The sequence below is a fragment of the Scyliorhinus canicula genome, chromosome 5 (assembly GCF_902713615.1).
Source record: "Scyliorhinus canicula chromosome 5, sScyCan1.1, whole genome shotgun sequence".
NCBI lineage: Eukaryota > Metazoa > Chordata > Chondrichthyes > Carcharhiniformes > Scyliorhinidae > Scyliorhinus > Scyliorhinus canicula.
The window spans coordinates 109,918,063-109,937,290 of NC_052150.1; positions in this window are offsets into that span (position 1 = coordinate 109,918,063).

Below are 19,228 nucleotides of genomic sequence, written 5' to 3' on the forward strand. Positions count from 1 at the left end.
GAAGATCAGATCCTCTGCCGCCAATGAGAGAAAACAGAGGAGTAAAAAATTATCTGAATTACCAGAATGTTATTCAATTGGACAACATATCGGCCACTAATACATCTCCAACTGTGTATAAGGAGCTTCTCCTATTACACGCTGACTTTGATGCCTTGTTTACACATCAAGCTGAAGTGATGCTATTTAAATCATGACATGTACATCATGAACATGGCGACAAAGCAAGTAAATTGTTGGCCCATCACCTCCGTCAGTTGTACTGGACCCATCTTATTACACAGATCCAAACTCCTGCAGGCATATCAGTTGATCTTCGGCAGGTAAACCTTCTACAAATCCAAACATCTTGCTGACATAGAAGCCTTTGAGAAATGTTTTAAATCTTTGAATGCCCCCGCCATTAATTCCGACTCAAAGAATTGTTTAGAGGAGCTTTTCACCATAGATGAAATTACGTAATAACCACTGTGCTACCGTGCCACCCACTTAATATTCTCAGCAGACTCCGAAGGCATGCTGGTTTTAGTAGTGGAGCAGTCAAGGGCAGGATTCAGCCAGCAATTAAGTCAACCCCTAAAATAAAATAAATGCCTGAATCTGGCAGAACCCATGGTGTTAAGAGTAAGATCCTGGCATGGATAGGGGATTAACTGATTGCTAGAAGGGCAGAGAGTGGGGATAAAGGGGTCTTTTTCAGGATGGCAGCTGGTGACTAGTGGTGTGCCTCAAGAGTGTGTGCTGGGACCACAACTTTTCACAATATACATTAATGATCTGGAAGATGGAACTGAAGGCGCGGTTGCTAAGCTTGCAGATGAAACAAAGATCTGCAGAGGGACAGATAGTCTTGAGGAAGCAAGGAGGCTGCAGAAGGACTTGGACAAGCTAGGAGAGTGGGCAATGAAGTGGCAAATGAAATACAATGTGGAAAAGTGTGAGGTTATGCACTTTGGAAGGAGGAATTTAGGCATAGACTATTTTCTAAATGGGGAAATGCTTAGGCAATCGGAAGCACAAAGGGACTTGGGAGTCCTTGTTCACGATTCTCTTAAGGTTAATGTGCAGGTTCAGTCGGCAATTAAGAAGGCAAATGCAATGTTAGCATTCATGTCAAGAGGGCTAGAATACAAGACCACGTATGTACTTCTGAGGCTCTGGTCAGATTTCATTTGGAGTATTGTGAGCAGTTTTGGACCTCGTATCTAACAAAGGGTATGCTGTCCTTGGAAAGGGTCCAGAGGACTTTCACAAGAATGATCCCTGGAATGAAGAACTTGTCGTATGAGGAACGGTTGGGGACTCTGGTTCTGTACTCAGAGTTTAGAAGGATGTGGGGAGATCTTATTGAAACTTGCAGGACACTGCGAAGCCTAGATAGAGTGGATATGGAGAGGATGTTTCCATTTATAGGAAAAGCTAGAACCAGAGGACACCATCTCAGACTAAAGGGATGATCCTTTAAAACAGTGATGAGGAGGAATTTCTTCAGCCAGAGGGTGGTGAATCTGTGGAACTCTTTTCCGCAGAAGACTGTGGAGGCTAAATCACTGTGTCTTTAAGACAGAGATAGATAGGTTCTTGATTAATAAGGGGACCAGGGTTATAGGGAGAAGGCAGGAGAATGGGGATGAGAAAATATCAGCCATGATTGAAGGGCGGAGCAACTCGATAGGCCGAGTGCCTAATTCTGCTCCTATGTCTTATGGTCTTAAAGAAACAAGAAAAATGAGCAAAATACATTTTTATTGTCTCAAATAGGGGCATATGTTCATTAGAAAGAATGAAGGGAGTATACTTTATTCTACCTGTAACGATAACATATCGGCCATTTGCATCAGTCACAACATATGAAACTACAAAAGGTAAGGACTTGTGTGTTAAAATTGCTGCTCCCCTTGCTTTGCTGTGAAAAACTGAATGATAAAATTGGCCTTTGTAAAGTCTCAAGAGATCTGAGACTGTAAGGAGGGTTTCCTGGAGGAAAACACTTTGTGCACACAGATGTTGAAGGTACTTCAAAATTTTGTTGGGTTTGGTCGGTCGATTCAACTTAACATTCCAGGTGGCAAAGTTAAGAGAACCTCCCCTGGGCTGTTGTGACTTTAGATTAAATCATATTTTGTTCTGGAAAAATATAATTTTGGACATTATCAGGGGTTGGGGGAGTAATATTGTAAAGATAATTGGCATATGCTAAGCATTGTTATAATGCCAAGCATTGTTATAATGCCCAAACAGATGCAATAAAGCAGCGGAAGACCAAACATAACAAAATTTTTTAAAGAGACAATTGAAATGCTAAGAACACAAACCACACACCCAAATCATCTCCCCAAACAAGATGCATGTAGTCCCAACTCTTGTTAACTTCTCCATAACACTCCTCATGAAACAAAGCTTATCTACTTGTAGTAATCCACGGGAGGCAGGAGTTCCGTCACCACACCAATATTTATTTACAATAACGATATTACAGGAGCAGCTACAAACAGTGCTGCTAGCAGTCCAGTCAACTTAAGACTGACTCACAAAGCCTACACAGGTGATTATATGGCCCCCCTCAATGAGCTATCATTGAGGGAGCTCATACTGCAATTGGCCAACCAATAAAGCCAATTGGAGTTCATTACACTACTAAATCTCTTTGTTAACAGAGATTCAGTGACATTAACAAATCAAACAGAAAAAGGCATACTAACAATGACTAAAGTTTAACAAAATCCTACCCTACATAGCAAGTGCACACAATGAAGATAAATGCATTTGTAAAAACCTTTCCTCAGATAACTTCCTGTCTCTCCCTATCTTCAGAATGATCACCTGACTTCATTACATAGTTGGTGAAAATTGCAGCAGCAGGTGGGTCTTCAAACAAGTGGTGTGATTCTCAATCAGGCAGGGATGTAGAGGCCAAACTTGATTCATGGGCAAGAGTGCAGGAGGTGCTTCATACCACCAAAGGTACCTCCTTTTTTTTTCTACAGTGGGGTGAAGTCTGGAAATATGGAGAGTCTCTTGACCCAGTAGAGTAAGGGAACAGTTTTTCTGGCTTGGCAGAGGATCTGGTTGTGAACTTATATAACAAAGGGGTGTGGATCCTCGCCATCCTTTGGTCTCGTGCGAACAGTCCAGGAGAGAGCCCTGTCCTCCAATTTTAATGTGACCTGCAATAACTGCGCAACAAACTCCGTCGGGCGAGAGCCCTCCACCTTCTCATCCACACCAAATAGGCAAATGTGGTGTGCCTCTGACGCCCCTCCAAATTTTCACATTTTGCTTTCAATTATGTGACTTGGCAAAGAGCAGGTCCACCACAGTATCGCCAGAGAGCACTGCAGAGAGCTAAAGTTCCTTCAAACCATTTTCCTGAGATTCAGAGACTGCTTGCAGTGTTGTAATGAAGGACTTAACACTTCCGGACAGAGACAATCTCCGATCAGAAGCTTATAGTCAGCATGTCTATTTTTTTTAAATCACTTTTGAGCGACTCCTATCCATTTGTAAACAGATCTTATGTTTAAACAGGCCCCCTTATCCATGCGATTCATTTCTCTGCTAACACAGATAGCATCAGCACAGTCTGAGTCTTCATGGCCTGCTATCACAGTGCCCTTCTGAGGTCAGGCTGCGAGCAGTTCCGTATGTTTTGCGAGCAAACTTATATGCACTGGCATTTATAAATAAAATGTATTAGTTGAGAGAAAGAAAAATAATGAAAGTATGCATAAATTATTATGGGTGAGATTCTCCATTCCTGAGATGAAGTGTTAACGCCGAGACAGGCTTCGTAGATTTCCATGACATCATACCAGGCGCTGCACCTGGACCAATTCAATGACCGTTTAGGGGCTAGCACTGGTGCCACATGGAACACGATCAATTCCAATGAAAAATGGTGTGGAATTGACACTCAGGAGGCTGACAAGCTACAGCCACATATACACACTTCATCCCCCCACACACACACACACACCATCCCAGCGAACAAGGTGGCAGCAAGACCAGCGACACCAAGGTTTACCACAGCCCCTCTCTACAACCATCCCCCACCCCACACACCCCCTCCCACCACACGCCCCCACCACCCCCACTTCCCCCAGAGCCACAATGCAATCTTGCATCTTGTCTTGTGTCTTGCAGGAAATGTTGATGATGGCGTGTGTGCTTCTGGTGTCATCTGACCCTGGCCCAGCTACAACCAGAACCCCCTACGTCAACTAGCGACAATGATGACACCAGCATAGACGGAAGCCATCAACCGGAGCTCGAGTCCGGGGAATACACTGCCATCCCGTCACAGCTCCTCCAACATCCCAGAGACACTCAACTTGGTTGGACACTTTAGTGAAGAGGCTCCTGGGGCACAATCTGGTGGGCAGCATATATATGATCTGGTATAGCAGATGGAGGTGGCAACTCCTAAGGGCACAGGCGGTCGGAGTGCAGCCAACCACAGAGACTAGCTGCCGTCCATACGGATTTCGAGCTTCTGGAACGGACGGTCCTATTGATTGTGGAGGTGCAGTCACAGAGCTAGGGACTGCATAGGAGGTTGTCGGCAAGCATTCAGCACCTGCAGGTGCAGTTAGGGGAGTCCAACTGGTTGCAGGAGCAAGAGGTGGTGCCGACAACACTGCATAGGTGACGTCCGCGGTGGAGGCCTTGGGGACGAACGTTTCGGCCATGGGTCGACATATCCAAGGCCTGTGGCAATCTGTGCAGGTGGTGGCCTAGCCTCAGGTCAGGGCTGTCCTATCACAGGCAGCCACGTACCAGAGCCACCAGACATTACAACGGAACTCCAGAGTGTGGCCCAGTCACAGCAGTCCATGGCTGAGAGCATTGACAGCATTTCGCAGGTGCTAGCCGATGTGGCACAGACCTAGAGGGAGGTGACCCAGACCCAGAGTTAGATGGTGCAGTCACTGGCTGATGTGGCACAGACCCAGAAGGTGGTGGCACAGTCACAGCGTGATGTGGCGCAGTCCCAGACGGAGTGGTCCACTCTCCATGCTGCATGGCCATGAGCATGCAGACAATGGCCGAGACGAGAGCTGGCCTCCAGGACTGGCTGTGCTAGGTGGCAGAGAAGCCTTGGAGGTTAGCTCTGCTGACACCCCCGACCCATGGAGTAGCCCGGGAGGGACTCAGGCACTCTGAGGGTGGAGAAGGTGACGTGTCCCGTGTCAGTGACTTCCGCGGGGGAGGTGCCGGAAAACCGCAGCACTTGGTCTGTCCACTTTGAGTCTGCACGTTCTCCTCATGTCTGAGTGGGTTTTCTCCGGGTGTTCCAGTTTCCTCCCACAAGTCCCGAAAGACTTGCTTGTTCGATGAATTAGACATTCTGAATTCTCCGTCTATGGGGAACAGGCATTGGAATGTGGCCACCTGGGGATTTTCTCAGTAACTTCATTGCATTATTAATGTAAGCCTATATGTGACTATAATAAAGATTGTTATTATTGTTATTATTATTATTATTTGATTATTAATATTATTATACCCACATTATTTCTAGCTGGGGAGTCAATGAATTCCCAGGAGGTTGTTAGATCCAGAACTCACCACTGGGAGCGGGCCAGTTAGTTAGCAAACTGATTCGTGCCCGGCGCAAATCTCGATTTGACCTTTCCTGCTATTTAAATGGCGTGCCCAGATCGGCACTGGGCGCAACACGGTACTTAAATCATACCCCAAGTCACACATGTGTAGAACAGCAAGCACAGAACTCATCAAACTTTCAGTTTGATAGGCAAACTTGCTTCTCTTCAGTCCCAACTGCTGTTCGAAGTCTGCTGACAGCGATGTTTGCTTTCACAATTCTTGCAAATGTCTTGTCATCAAGACAGACAGCTCAAGAAAGACTTTTGCCAAGAGAAGTCAACTTGCTTCGGTTTAATTTATGTTCTGCATTACTATAGTGACAAAGAACACTTCAAAACAATTGTGAGATGTCCTAAGAATGTGATAGCCACTATATCAATGCAAGTTCTTTCTTATCTTACAAAAAATGGTGGCAGTAGTTATTTTGTGCAGCAAGCACTCTGCTTAGCCAGAAACTCTTCTCAAGAATAGCTTCTCTTCCATGTGTTAACACCTCTTCCAGATGGCAGACTCCCTTCCTTTCTCTACCTCTGTGTCCCTTCCCGGAATAGATTTTGAGATTTTCTTGTTGATATCACTGGAATAAATCCATAATACGTGCTCAAAAGCCCTTGGCAGAGACCTGGGTAATAATAAAATCCATTCTTTCCTTGAAGCTGAAACACTGAAACTGCTGAATGTGTTGCTATTTCATTGTACTCGTGAGGGTGACCTTTGCAACTCATGAATGTTATTATGAGTTTGAGTCTTGAGTTCATCCTCTTCTGTGGAATCAAAAAGCATTTTCAGGACTTTCAGCAATATTTTCGTGCAACATCTTCCATTTTGGGACATGTCACTGGATGTGTGAGATTCCTATTAAACTCCTGAGCGGCAATTCCATGATCTTGCACTCTCAGCAAAAAAGCACATTTGCAATGAGAGTGTTTTGGCGAATGGAGGGAAAAATTGTCTAATCTATCTCCATCCTGCACCCATGCAAGCACAGTTCCCAGCTGGGATTGAAAAATTATACCATGTGCTGCTTCAATTTTGACAACCAGGCAAGCATTTCTTGCTTTAAAAATGGCAAACAAGAATATCCTTTTATCACAAAACAAGAAACATCATAGAATTTACAGTGCAGAAGGTGTCCATTTGGCCCATCGAGTCTGTTCTAAGAATGTGATAGTCACTATATCAATGCAAGTTATTTCTTATCTTACAAAAAATGGTGGCAGTAGTTATTTTGTGCAGCAAGCACTCTGCTTAGCCAGCAGCTCTTCTCAAGAATAGCTTCTCTTCCATGTGTTAAACTTGGAAAGGACACCCTACCTAAGCCCACACCTCCACCTTATCCCCTTAACCCAACCTAACCTTTTTGGCACTAAGGTCAATTTAGCATGGCCAATGCACCTAACCTGCACCCGGAGGAAACCCACGCAGATACGGGGAGAACGTGCAGACTACGCACAGACAGTGACCCAAGCCGGGAATCAAATCTGGGACCCCGGAGCTGTGAAGTAACTGTGCTAGCCACTGTGCTAGCGTGCCCCCCCCCCCCTCCCCCCCACACAGATCTAAGATTTCATTCTAAATCTGTGTTGATTTAACGAATCTCCGGCAGTATTTCAGATAATTAGCCTCAATGTCCTTAAATTGGTGAGTCAGACACAGTTAAGGCTCTACCATCAGATGGTCATTGGGAACACATTCAGGAAGAACATCTGTGCCTCTCAGCTGCGAACAAGATCATCCCTAGCTCTGTGCTCTTTCTATTGAAAGCTCTTGTCATTGAATTAGGTGAAGTACAGGTGAATGCAGAGTGATACCAGTAACAGCAATATTGTAAAACAAAGTGTGACACTGAGTGGATATGGAGATATTAGATCAGCTGATCAAAAGCTTGGTCAAAGTTTCAAGTAGTGGACTTCAGGTGGCAGCGATGGAGTGAGTGCTCACATATTTGGTGGCTCCCGCTCGAGGTTGATTTTTTTTGGTCTGCCCCATCTGAGCTATGTGGTGTTGGATGGCAGAAGGTGCATGAGCACTAAGGGAATATAAAACTCCTCTGGTGGGACTGGTTTATGGCTCACCAGATGTGAACGGCTACAAGAAAGAGACAGCAGCTTGAGCAAGAGAGTATTTGTGGTGTGAAACAGGAGAGATGGCGGACAGTAGGGGGGCAGTGCTGCCCGCCCAGTGGTCTACGGAGCAGCTGGTGGAATTCTGCAACAGCAGGTTCCAGCAGCGGAGGAAGGAGGCCTTGGAGAACTTTAAGGTGGTGGAGCTGCTTAGGGTGACGATCGAGCACGTGGAGCAGAGGCAGGAGACACGGGGCCTGGTGATCCAGAAAGTGGAGGAATCGGTGGTGGAGCATGAGGATGGGTTGACCTCGCTGGAGGAGGAGTTGAGGGTGGTGACGAGCAGTCAGAAAAGGCTGAGGGAGAAGCTGGAGGATCTCGAGAAATCACTCCAGGAGGCAAAACCTGCAGATCGTGGGGATGCCTGAAGGCATTGAAGGAAGTAGGCTGCCAAGTATGTGGCAAGCATGCTGGAGAAGCTGATGGGGGAGGGTGTCTTTGACAAGCCTCTCGAGGTGGGTCAAGAACATAGGGTGCAGAGGAGGGAACTGCAGGTGGGGGAGCCACCGATAGTAATGGTGATGAGGCTGCGTCTTTTCCTTGAAAAAGGGAAGATCTTGAAGTGGGTGAGGCAGCCCAAGAAGTGAACTTGGGAGAAGAGCAAGCTGCATATTTATCAGGACCTGGGAATGGAGTTGGCCAAGCGGAGGGCAGGGTAAAACCAGATCAAGGCTACCCTCTACAAGATGGGGCTGAAGCTTGGGTCCTGCACCCTGTTCGTTTGTGGGTATGCATCAGAACCAAGAGTTTTATTTTGACTCGGCCGAGCAACCGAACGGCTTTATGAGAGACCACGGAGTATGAGGATATTGAATACAGGATAGGTGGACTAGTAAAGGTGACGATGGGGGGAGCGGTGAGGGCGAGTGTGCCTTTTGTTTTTCCTTGTACGTTTGCTGATGGGAGGGATGGGGGTTGAGGGATGGATTGGGGGGAGGAGGGATTGTCAGAGGTCCTGGGTGGGGGCCACCATGCCAGCTGGGTGGGTTAGATAGCGGGAGTGAAACGGAAGGTTGTAAGGGAGAGGGAGTGGTGGGATTGGGGGTGGTTGGTGTGGCGCAGTTATTTAAGGACGGATGGCAGCGGGCATCTTGGAGTGGGCCTGGAAGAGTGCGAGACTGAAGGGGAACTGGCTAAAGAAGGGTTATGGCTGATTAGTAGAGGAAAGGGGTGGGGAGTATTCCAGCATGGCTGGTTACTTGAAATGTGCGGAGGTTGAATTGGCCGGTTAAATGGTCATGTGTTTTCGCACACTTAAGTAGTTTGAAGTTGTGTTCCTTCAGGAGACGCACCTGAAGCTGGGAGATCAGAGAGGCTGAGGAAGGATGGGTGGGGCAGGTGTTCCACTTGGGATTTGGACAGAAAGGTGAGGGGGATGGCAGTGCTCATCAACAAGGGGCGACACAGTAGCATAGTGGGTAGCACAGTTGCTTCACAGCGCCAGGGACCTGGGTTCGATTCCCGACTTGGGTCACTGTCTGTGTGGAGTCTGCACTTTCTGCCTGTATCTGGGTGAGTTTCCTCCTGTTTCCTCCCACAAGTGCTGAAAAACGTGCTTGTTAGGTGAACCGGACATTCTGAATTCTCCCCAGTGTACTCAAACAGGCACTGTAGTGTGGCAACTAGGGGCTTTCCATAGTAACTTCATTGCAGTGTTAATGTAAGTCTACTTGTGACACTAATAAAGAATATATTAAGTGGCCTTTGAGGTTGTCAGTACTGTAGCCACCCCAGGTGGCAGATACATGATGGTCAGTGGGAAGTTGGACAGGACACCTGTGGTCCTGGTGAAGGTCTATGCTTTAAATTGGGACGATGCGGACTTTATAAGGCGGGCTTTAGGGAAGATCCCGGATCTTCCCTCAGGGGTGGTTTAGCTCAGTGCGCTAGATAGCTGGTTTGTGATGTAGAACAAGGCCAGCAGCGCGGGTTAAATTCCCACTCCAGCTTACCCGAATAGGCGCCGGAATGTGGGGACTAGGCGCTTTTCACAGTTACTTCATACTTGTGACAATAAGAGTCTCTGACCATGTGCTGCATTGTGTGGATTTGCGGGTTGTTCAGGGTGAGGCCAAGCGACTGCAGTGGACATTGGGTGTGGGCTTGTGGGCGGATGTGGGGGGATCATGGCCTCCACGCTGTGGGAGACACTTAAGATGGTAGTCAGAGGCGAATTTATCTTGATTCAGGTACAGAGGGAGCGGGTGGAACGAGTGGAAAGAGCAAGGCTGGTGGATGAGACTTTGAGGGTATATCAGAGGTATTCGGTTGCGCCAGAGGAGGGGTTACAAAGGGAAGGCAAAGGCTCAAGATGGAGTTTGACTTGGTGTCCACGGGGAAGCGGCAGGGCAATTGCGGAGGGCTCGCAGGACAGTGGTACGAGTATGGGAAAAAGCGAAGAGGATGTTGTCGCACTAACTAAGGAAGCAGGCAGCGACGAGAGAGTTTGCAAAGGTGAGGAATGAGAGGGGCAAGGTAGATTTGGACCCAGGAGGGGTGAATCAGGTGGATGAGGCCTTCTACAGAAGGTTGTATGAGTCGGAGCCCCCGCCTGGCAAGGAAGGAATGAGGCGGTTCTTAGATGGGCTAGAGTTCCCGATGGTGGAGGAGGAGAAAGTGCAGGGGATGGGTTCCCAGATGAGTTTTACAAGAAGTTTGGTGCAGAGCTGTGGCCCCTGTTAGTGAGGCTGTATTATGAGGTAAGGCGGAGGGAGAGCTTCCTCCCACATTGTTGCAGGCGTCCATTTCACTGATCTTAAAGAAAGAGAAGGATCCAGAGGAGTGTGGATCGTATTGCCTGATTTTGCTGCTGAATGTATACGAAGGTGTTGGATTTAGATTTGTTTTATTGTCACATGTACTGAGGTACAGTGAAAAGTATTGTTCTCGTACAGTTCAGAAAGGTCATTCCATACATGAAAAAACACAGGACATACATGAATGCGCAATGCAAATGCATAGACACAGGCATCGGGTGAAGCTTACGAGCGCAGCACTACTCAGTAGAGAAGATATGTGAAGAGATCAGATCAATCCATAAGAGAGTCGTTCAGGAGTCTGGTAGCAGCCAGGAAGAAGCTGTTTTTGAACCTGTTAGTGTGTGTTTTTTTGTATCTCCTGTACACAGAGTCAATGGATGGGAGGCAGGTTTATGTGATGGACTGGGCTGTATTCACGACTCTCTATAGTTTCTTACAGTCCTGGACCGAGCAGTTGCCATTCCAGGCTGTGATGTAGCCAGATAAGATGCTTTATATGGTGCATCTGTAAAAATTGGTAAGAGTCAATGTGGATATGCCGAATTCCCTTCGTCGGGTGTGTATAGGAAGTATATAGTAGGGGGCTAAGTACGCAGCCTTGCGGGACCCTTGAGGACTATCGTGGAGGCGGTGTTGTTGTTTATCCTTACTGATTATGGTCTATGGGTCAGGAAGTCGAGGTTTCAGTTGCAGAGGGAGGAGCCAAGTCCTAGGTTTTTGAGCTTTGATATGAGCCTGGCTGTGATTATGGTGTTGAAGACGGAGCTGTAGTCAATGAATAAGAGTCTGACGTAGGAGTTCTGTCTTGTTGTCGAGATGCTCCAGGGATGGGTATAGGGCCAAGGAGATGCCGTTTGCTGTGGATCGGTTGTGGAGATAGACGAATTGCAGTGGATCAAGAGATTTTGGTTGCATGGAGTTGATGTGCCTCATGACCAACCTGTTGAAGCACTTCATAATGATCGATGTCAAGGCCATCGGACCGTAGTCATTGAGGCACGTTTCCTGGATCTTCTTTGGCACCAGTTTGATGGTAGTCTTCTTGAAGCAGGTGGAAACCTCAGAACGGAGTAGGGAGAGTTTGAAGATGTCTGAAAACACATCTGCCAGTTGGTCCACGCAGGATCTGGGCACATGAGCAGGGACCCCGTAAGGTCCCACCGCTTTCCTAGGATTCACTTTCAAGAAGGCCGATCTGCCTTCGGAAGCTGTGGCGGTGGTATGGGTGTGTCTGAGGCTGCTGGGGCAGTTGACAAAGGTTTGATGGTTTTCTATTCGAACCTAGCATAGAATGCATTGAGTTCATCGGGGAGGGGTGCGCTGCTCCCAGAGATTCCACCCGGCTTTGCTTTGTAGCCCGTTATGTTGTTTAATCCTTGCCACAACTGATAAGAGTCCGTGACGTTAGTGTGTGACTCTAGCTTAGTTTGGTATTGTCTCTTGGCATCCCTGGTGCCTTTGCAGAGGTCGCACCTGGATTTCTTGTAAAGGTCAGGGTCGCCTGACTTGAACACCAGAGACCTGGCGTTCAGTAGGGAGTCAATTTCCTGATTAAACCATGGTTTCTGGTTGGGGAACGAAAATACTACCGACTTTGGTACGCAGTCTTCTACACAATTTCTGATGATGTTAGCATCACAGATAGAGGACTGTGTGCCGAGGGTGACACGGGAGGACCAACGGTGTTTATAAAGGGGCGGCAGCTGTCGGCAAATGTGAGCAAGTTGCTCAAAGTCATTACGATGCTTTCGGAGGGGCAGGAGGTAGGAGTAGTGGTGGCAATGGATGCGGAGAGGCTGTTGAGCAGGTGGAGTGGGTGTTTTTTTTGGAAGAGCTGGGTCAGTGTGGGTTAGGCCAGATTTTCGTGGATTGGTTTTGGCTACTGTATAGGACACTATGTCCAGATGAATAGGATGAATTTGGGGTTCTTTGAGCTGAATCGGGGGATGAGGCAGCAGTGCCTGCTCTCCCCATTGCTTTCTGCTCTGGCGATGGGCATTGGCAATGGCACTTAGGACGTCAAGGGTTTGTAGTCAGCGAGGTGGGATCGGGCACAGAGTCTCGTTGTATGGGGATGATCTTCTGTTATACATTGCGAACCCGGTGGGCAGCTTTGATAGGATCATGGAGATCCTGAGGGAATTTTGCCGTTTTTCAGGTTATAAATTGAACATGGGGAAAAGTGAGGTGATCCCGATTAATATTGGAGGACAGGAGAGGAGCTTGGGGGAGTTGCCATTTCGGGTGGTGGGGGCGAGCTCTCGGTATCTCGGGATTCAGGTGGCGCGGAGCGAAGCACAGCTGCATAAATTTAATTTGACACGGCTGGTGGAGGAAATTAAGGCAGACTTCAAGAGGTGGGATGTGTTGCCATTGTGACTGGCTGGGCATGTGCAGACGGTTAAAATGACGGTGCTGCCCAAATTCTTGTTTGTGTTCCCAAGTCCTTTTTTTGGAAGGTGAATAGGATAATGTGGGGGTTTGTGTAGGTGGGGAAGACCCTGCGGGTGAGGACTGTTGTTTTGTAGAAGGGGTGGGGAGGGGTGGCGGCTGGCATTGCCGAGTTTGATAAACTATTACTGGGCAACGAATATCACAATGGTTAGGAAATGGGCAGTGGAGGAGGGGTTGGTGTGGGAGCAGTTGGAGGCTGCATCGTGTAGGGGGATGAGTTTGAGGGCACTGTTTTTGGGGCCCCTCCTGTTTTCGCCAGTCCGATATTACATGAGCCCAATGGTCTCAGCATTGCGAGGTTGCAACCAGTAAAGGCAACATTTCAGGTTGGAGGGCATGCTGTGTTGTGGGCGCCTAAATGTGAGAATCATAGGATTGTGCTGGTGGGGCTGGATGCGAGGTTCTGGGGGTGGTGGCAGGTGGGGATAGAGTACCTTAGGGACTTGTTTGTAGGGGACCAGCTTGCAGACCTGGAAGGGATGGAGGAAATGTGCAAGTTGTCTATGGGGGGGTGGCTTCAGATACCTGCAGGTGCGGGACTTTGTGAGGAGAGAAGTGCTTTCCTTCCTGGGACTGCCGCCTCCGGTTTTGCAAGATCAGCTGTTGTCCGAGGACGACATTGGGGAGAGGAGAGTATTCTGGAGAGTTGATGGAGGGGGAGGGCACACCAGTGGAGGAGATCAAGCACAAATGGGAGGAGAAGTTGGGTGGGGAATGATGGCCAGGACATGGAAGGAAGCCCTGCGGAGGTAAACACATCCTCGTTGTGCACGGGGTTAAGCCTCTTCTGATGTAAGGTGGTGCATGGAGCCCACATGATGATTGCGACATTGAGCCGGCTCTTTGCAGGCATGGAGGACTGGTGCGGGCGGCATGCGGGGGGTGGCAGCCATCACCCCCAGAACCTCGCATCCAGCCCCACCAGCACAATCCTATGATTCTCACATTTAGGCGCCCACAACACAGCATGCCCCCCAACCTGAAGTTTTGCCTTCACTGGTTGCAACCTCGCAATGCTGAGACCATCGGGGGGTGGGTGTAGGCGGGGGCACAAATCACGTCCACATGATCTAGGCGTGTCCAAAGCTGAGGGAGTTCTGGCAATATTTCTAGGATCTCATGTCTGAGGTTCTGGGTGTGGGGTGGCCCCGAGTCCAAAGGTGGTGATACGTGGAGTGTTGGAAGATCCAGGAATCCAAGTGTGGAGAGAGGCCAATATCTTGGCCTTTGCCTCCCTGAGAGCCCAGAGGCAGATCTTGTTGAGCTGGTGGGACTCGGAGCTGCCAAAGGCAGGAGTGTGGGTGAGCGACCTGGCAGAATTTCTGTACTTGGAGAAGGTCAAGTTCATCTTATAGGGGCAGAGAAAGGGTTCATCCGAAGGTGGAAAAATGTCAAAATGAACTCTATTCGATGAATACAGAAGCTTAACTTGATTCTGAAGTGGCCTTCTGCATGATCCAAGAAAATGCCCAGTTTTCCATCAATTTCACAAAGCATGCGGCAGAAAGGAACGTTAGCAGCAGCAGTGCGCTTGAGCCAAGGCCAATTTAGCTACAAATTTAGATAAGAACAGATCCAGGTGAAAGCAGTCCTAACCAGCTGGATGATCCTGAACCAGTGTTGGAAGAGGCTGGTTTCAACCATGTCAAAGTTTGTAGACATATCAAGAGGGACAAGGAGGGAAAGTTAACCTTTGCAACAGTCACAAAGGATGTCATTTGTGACTTTGATAAGAGCTGTTAAATTAGTGTGGCAGGGGAGTGGGAACCGGAGCAATAGATCAGAAGGTGAAATAACTGAGGGGGAACTAGAGAATAGGGCCAGTAAGACTCAGAGGAAGAGCAGGTAGGGAGTTGTTGCAAAACATAGCAGTACTGGTGGTCTGAACTGCATTTGTTTCAATGCGAGAAGTTTAACAGGTAAGACAGATGAACTTAGAGCTTGGATTAGTATTTAGAACTATGATGTTGTTGCCATTACAGAGACTTGGTTGAGGGAGAAACAGGATTGGTAGCTAACTACTCCAGGATTTAAATGCTTCAGGTGTGTGGTGATCTCTATGTGCATGTACATAAGGGGTTAATGTGTAATCAGTAGCACCACATGATCACTAGAGGGCCAGACCAACAGGGGTATAAAAGCAACCGCAGTGTGCCTCCCTCTCTCTTTTGGGTGTATTGTGACCCAGGACAGGAGTATAAGATGGTTAGCTCAGATGGTTAGTGTAGTTAAGCATAGTTACTGTAGTTAGATCTAGTTGACCTTATCACGAGTATCAATGTTAAAGTAAAGAACTCATGCAATTATTGTTATACTTACTCAATAAACCTTTTGTTACTGCTGGATGAGTTTGAGTCTTCTTCATCGACATTCAGAAAACCTCAACAACCAAGGTTTGAGTAACACATATTACACTCCGTAGTATATCAAAACACACAAAGAAGTGTAATAAAAGATGATACAAGAGTGTAATAAAAGATGGTACCAGGTCTGTTGGCTTCAAAAGAACTAGTTAGAATAGGTTAGACCAGAGGAAAGAAAACAAAGTACCGACTGCTCGACTGTGGAAGACTTCACAACATTTTGATCCTCGACGACTAAACAATTTGATGGACCAGGTTCAAGCTCCATAGCAGCTGAAAACTAACTTAAGTAATAACTGGAAAATGTTCAAACAACAGCTCTAAGTATATCTGGCAGCTAATGATTTAAACACAGCCTTTGAAAAAAGGAAAATAGCACTGCTACTAGCAATAGCAGGACATGAAACTGGAGAGATCTATAACTACTTTAATTTCTTGGAAGATGAGGACAAAACTAAATTTAACGTGATTGATACAGGAGTGTAATAAAAGAAGGTGGATAGAGGGGATAGTGAAAGAGGTAGGGGAGTTGCACTACTGGTTAAAGAGAATATCACAGCTGTACTGGGGGAGTACACCTCAGAGGGCTAATGCAGAAAGGCAATATGGGTCAAGTTCAGGAGTAGGACGGGTGCAGTCACAATGTTGGGGGGTTACTATAGGCATCCCAACAGCCAGTGGGAGATTAGAGAAACAGATACGTAGGCAGATTTTGGAAAGGTGTAAAAGCAACAGTATTGTTGCGTTGGGTGATTTTAACTTCCCCTATATTGACTGGAACTCACTTAGTGCTAGGGGTTTGGATGGGCAAAGTTTGTACGGGAGAATCCAGGAGGGCTTCTCGAAACAATATGCAGATAGTCCAGATCGGGAGGGGGCCGTACTGTGTACTGGTATTGGGAAATAAGCTAGACTAGGTGGTCGAAGTTTCAGTCGGGGAGCATTTAGGGAACAGTGACCATAATTCAGTTTTAAGGTACTGTTGTATAAAGATAAGAGTAGTCCTCAGGTCAAGGTGCTAAATTGGGAGAAGGCTAATTATAACAATATTCAGCAGGAACTGAAGAATCTAGATTGAGAGCAGATGTTTGAGGGCAAATCAACATCTAGCATGTGGAAGGCTTTCAAATGTCAGTTGATAGGAATTCAGGAACGGCATGTTCCTGTGAGAAAGAAGGATAAGTATAGCACGTTTCAGGAACCTTGGATAACGAGGGACATTGTGAGCTCAGTAGAAAGAAAAAGGAAGCATTTGTAAGGGCTAAAAGGCTGGGAACAGACAAAGCTCATGAGAAATATAAGGAAAGTAGGAAGGAACTTAAGAAAGGAGGGCTAAAGGGGTCCCAAAAAGTCATTGACAAACAGGATTACGGAAAATCCCAAGCTTTTTACACATATATAAAGAGCAAGAGGATAGCCATGGAAATGGTTGGTCTACTCAAGGCCAAGGGAGGGAATCTATGGGTGGAACCAGTGGAAATGGGTAAGGTACTGAATGAGTACTTAGAACATAGAACATAGAACAGTACAGCACAGAACAGGCCCTTCGGCCCTCGATGTTGTGCCGAGCCATGATCACCTTACTCAAACCCACATATCCACCCTATACCCGTAACCCAAACAACCCCCCCTTAACCTTACTTTTTAGGACACTACGGGCAATTTAGCATGGCCAATCCACCTAACCCGCACATCTTTGGACTGTGGGAGGAAACCGGAGCACCCGGAGGAAACCCACGCACACACGGGGAGGACGTGCAGACTCCGCACAGACAGTGACCCAGCCAGGAATCGAACCTGGGACCCTGGAGCTGTGAAGCATTTATGCTAACCACCATGCTACCGTGCTGCCCCAAACTTAGCATCAGTATTCACCAAAGAGAAGGACTTGGTGGATGATGAGTCTGGCGAGGGTGTGTAGATAATCTCGGTCACATTGAGATCAAAAAGGGGGTGATGTTGGGCATCTTGAAAAACATTAAGGTAAATAAGACCCAGGACCCTAATGGGATGTACCCCAGAATACTGAGGGAGGTAAGGGAGGAAATTGCTGGGGCCTTGACCAAAATCTTTGTATCCTCACTGGCTACAGGGAAAGTCCCAGAGGACTGGAGAAGAGCTAATGTTGTTCTTTTGTTTGAGAAGGGTAGCAAGGATAATCCAGGAAATTACAGGCCGGTGAGCCTTATGTCAGTGGTTGGGAAATTATTCAGAGGATTCTTCAAGACAGAATTTTCTCCCATTTGGAAGCAAATGGATGAAATAGCGAGAGGCAGCATGGTTTTATGAAGGGGAGGTCATGTCTCACTAATTTGATAAGAGTTTTTTGAGGAAGTGACGAATATGATTCATGAACATAGGGCAGTGGATGGTGTCTGCATGGACTTCAGTAAGGCCTTTGATAAGGTCCCTCAAGGCAGACTGTGCAGAAGATGAAGTCACATGGGATGAGAGGTGAGTTGGCAAGATGAATACAGAACTGGCTTGGTCATAGAAAGCAGAGGTTGGCAGTGGGAGGGTGCTTTTCTGAATGGAGGGCTGTGACTAATGGCGTTCCTCAGGGGTCAGTGCTGGGATCTTTGATATTTATAGTATGTACAAATGATTTGGAGGAAAATGTAACTGGTCTGATTAGTAGGTTTGCAAAGGCTAGTGGAATTGCCGATAGTGATGAGGATGTCAGAGAATACAGCAGGACATAGGTCGGTTGGAGACTTGGGCGGAGAGATTGCAGATGAAGTTTAATCGGACAAATGTGAGGTAATGCATTTTGGAGGTCTAATGCAGGTGGGAAATATACAGTAAATGGCAGAACCCGAACGACTATTGACAGGCAGAGGGGTCTGGGTGTACAGGTACAAAGGTCACTGAAAGTGGCAACGTAGGTGGAGAAGGTAGTCAAGGAGGCATATGGCATACTTGCCTTCATCGGCCGGGGCATTGAGTATGAAACTTGGCAAGTCATGTTGCAGCTTTATAGAACCTTAGTTAGGCCACACCTGGAATATGGTGTTCAACTCTGGTGGCCACACTGCCATAAAGATGTGGAGGCTTTGGAGAGGGTAGAGAAGAGGTTCACCGGGCTGTTGACTGTGTGGAGGGCATTAGTTGTGAGTATCGAGTCCAACAGAGGTTGAGAGGCGACCTAATAAAAGTCTACAAAATGATAAGGGGCGTGGACAGAGTGGATAGTCAGAAGCTTTTACTTCGGGTGGAAGAGTCAATTAAGGGGTTTAAGGTGCAAGGGGCAAAGTTTAGAGGAGATGTGTATCGGACATTTTTTACACAGCGGATAGTGGGTGCCTGGAACTCGCTGCCGGAGGAGGTGGTGGAAGCAGGTACGATAGTGATGTTCAAGGGGCGTCTTGGCAAATACATGAATAGGATGGGAATAGATGGCTTTAGGTTTGATACGTTTTACGTTGGACAGGCAGCATTGTCGGCGCAGGCTTGGAGGGCCGAATGTCCTATTTCTGTGCTGTATTTTTCTTTGTCCTTTATTCTTTGTTTCTATACTGTGGTCGGGCTTGAAGCCTGAATGGAGTTCTGGGAAAGATGGGAATGCATTTGCCAGATGACAACACATTAAAAGGGGTCAGAGACCAAAGGAAGGTTGGAGATGGGATGGTAGGTTGAATGGAAAAAGATTCAAGCGTCCACTTTTTTTGAAGGGGAGTGATGACAACAGCTGAAGAGACAAAATTGTTAATATCAGCCAGCATCGGGGCCAGGAGGGGAAGTTGGGTGGTCATTGACTTAGAGAATAGAATCAAGGGAGCAAGACGTGGGTCTCATGGGCAAGGTGAGCTCTAAGTAGTTATGAGGGAAGAAAGGAGAGAAAGTAGAGAAAGATATGAAAGATGCCACGATGAGGTTCTCCGGAATGGAAGTAGCTGCAATATGCCATTGAGGATAAGGGAGA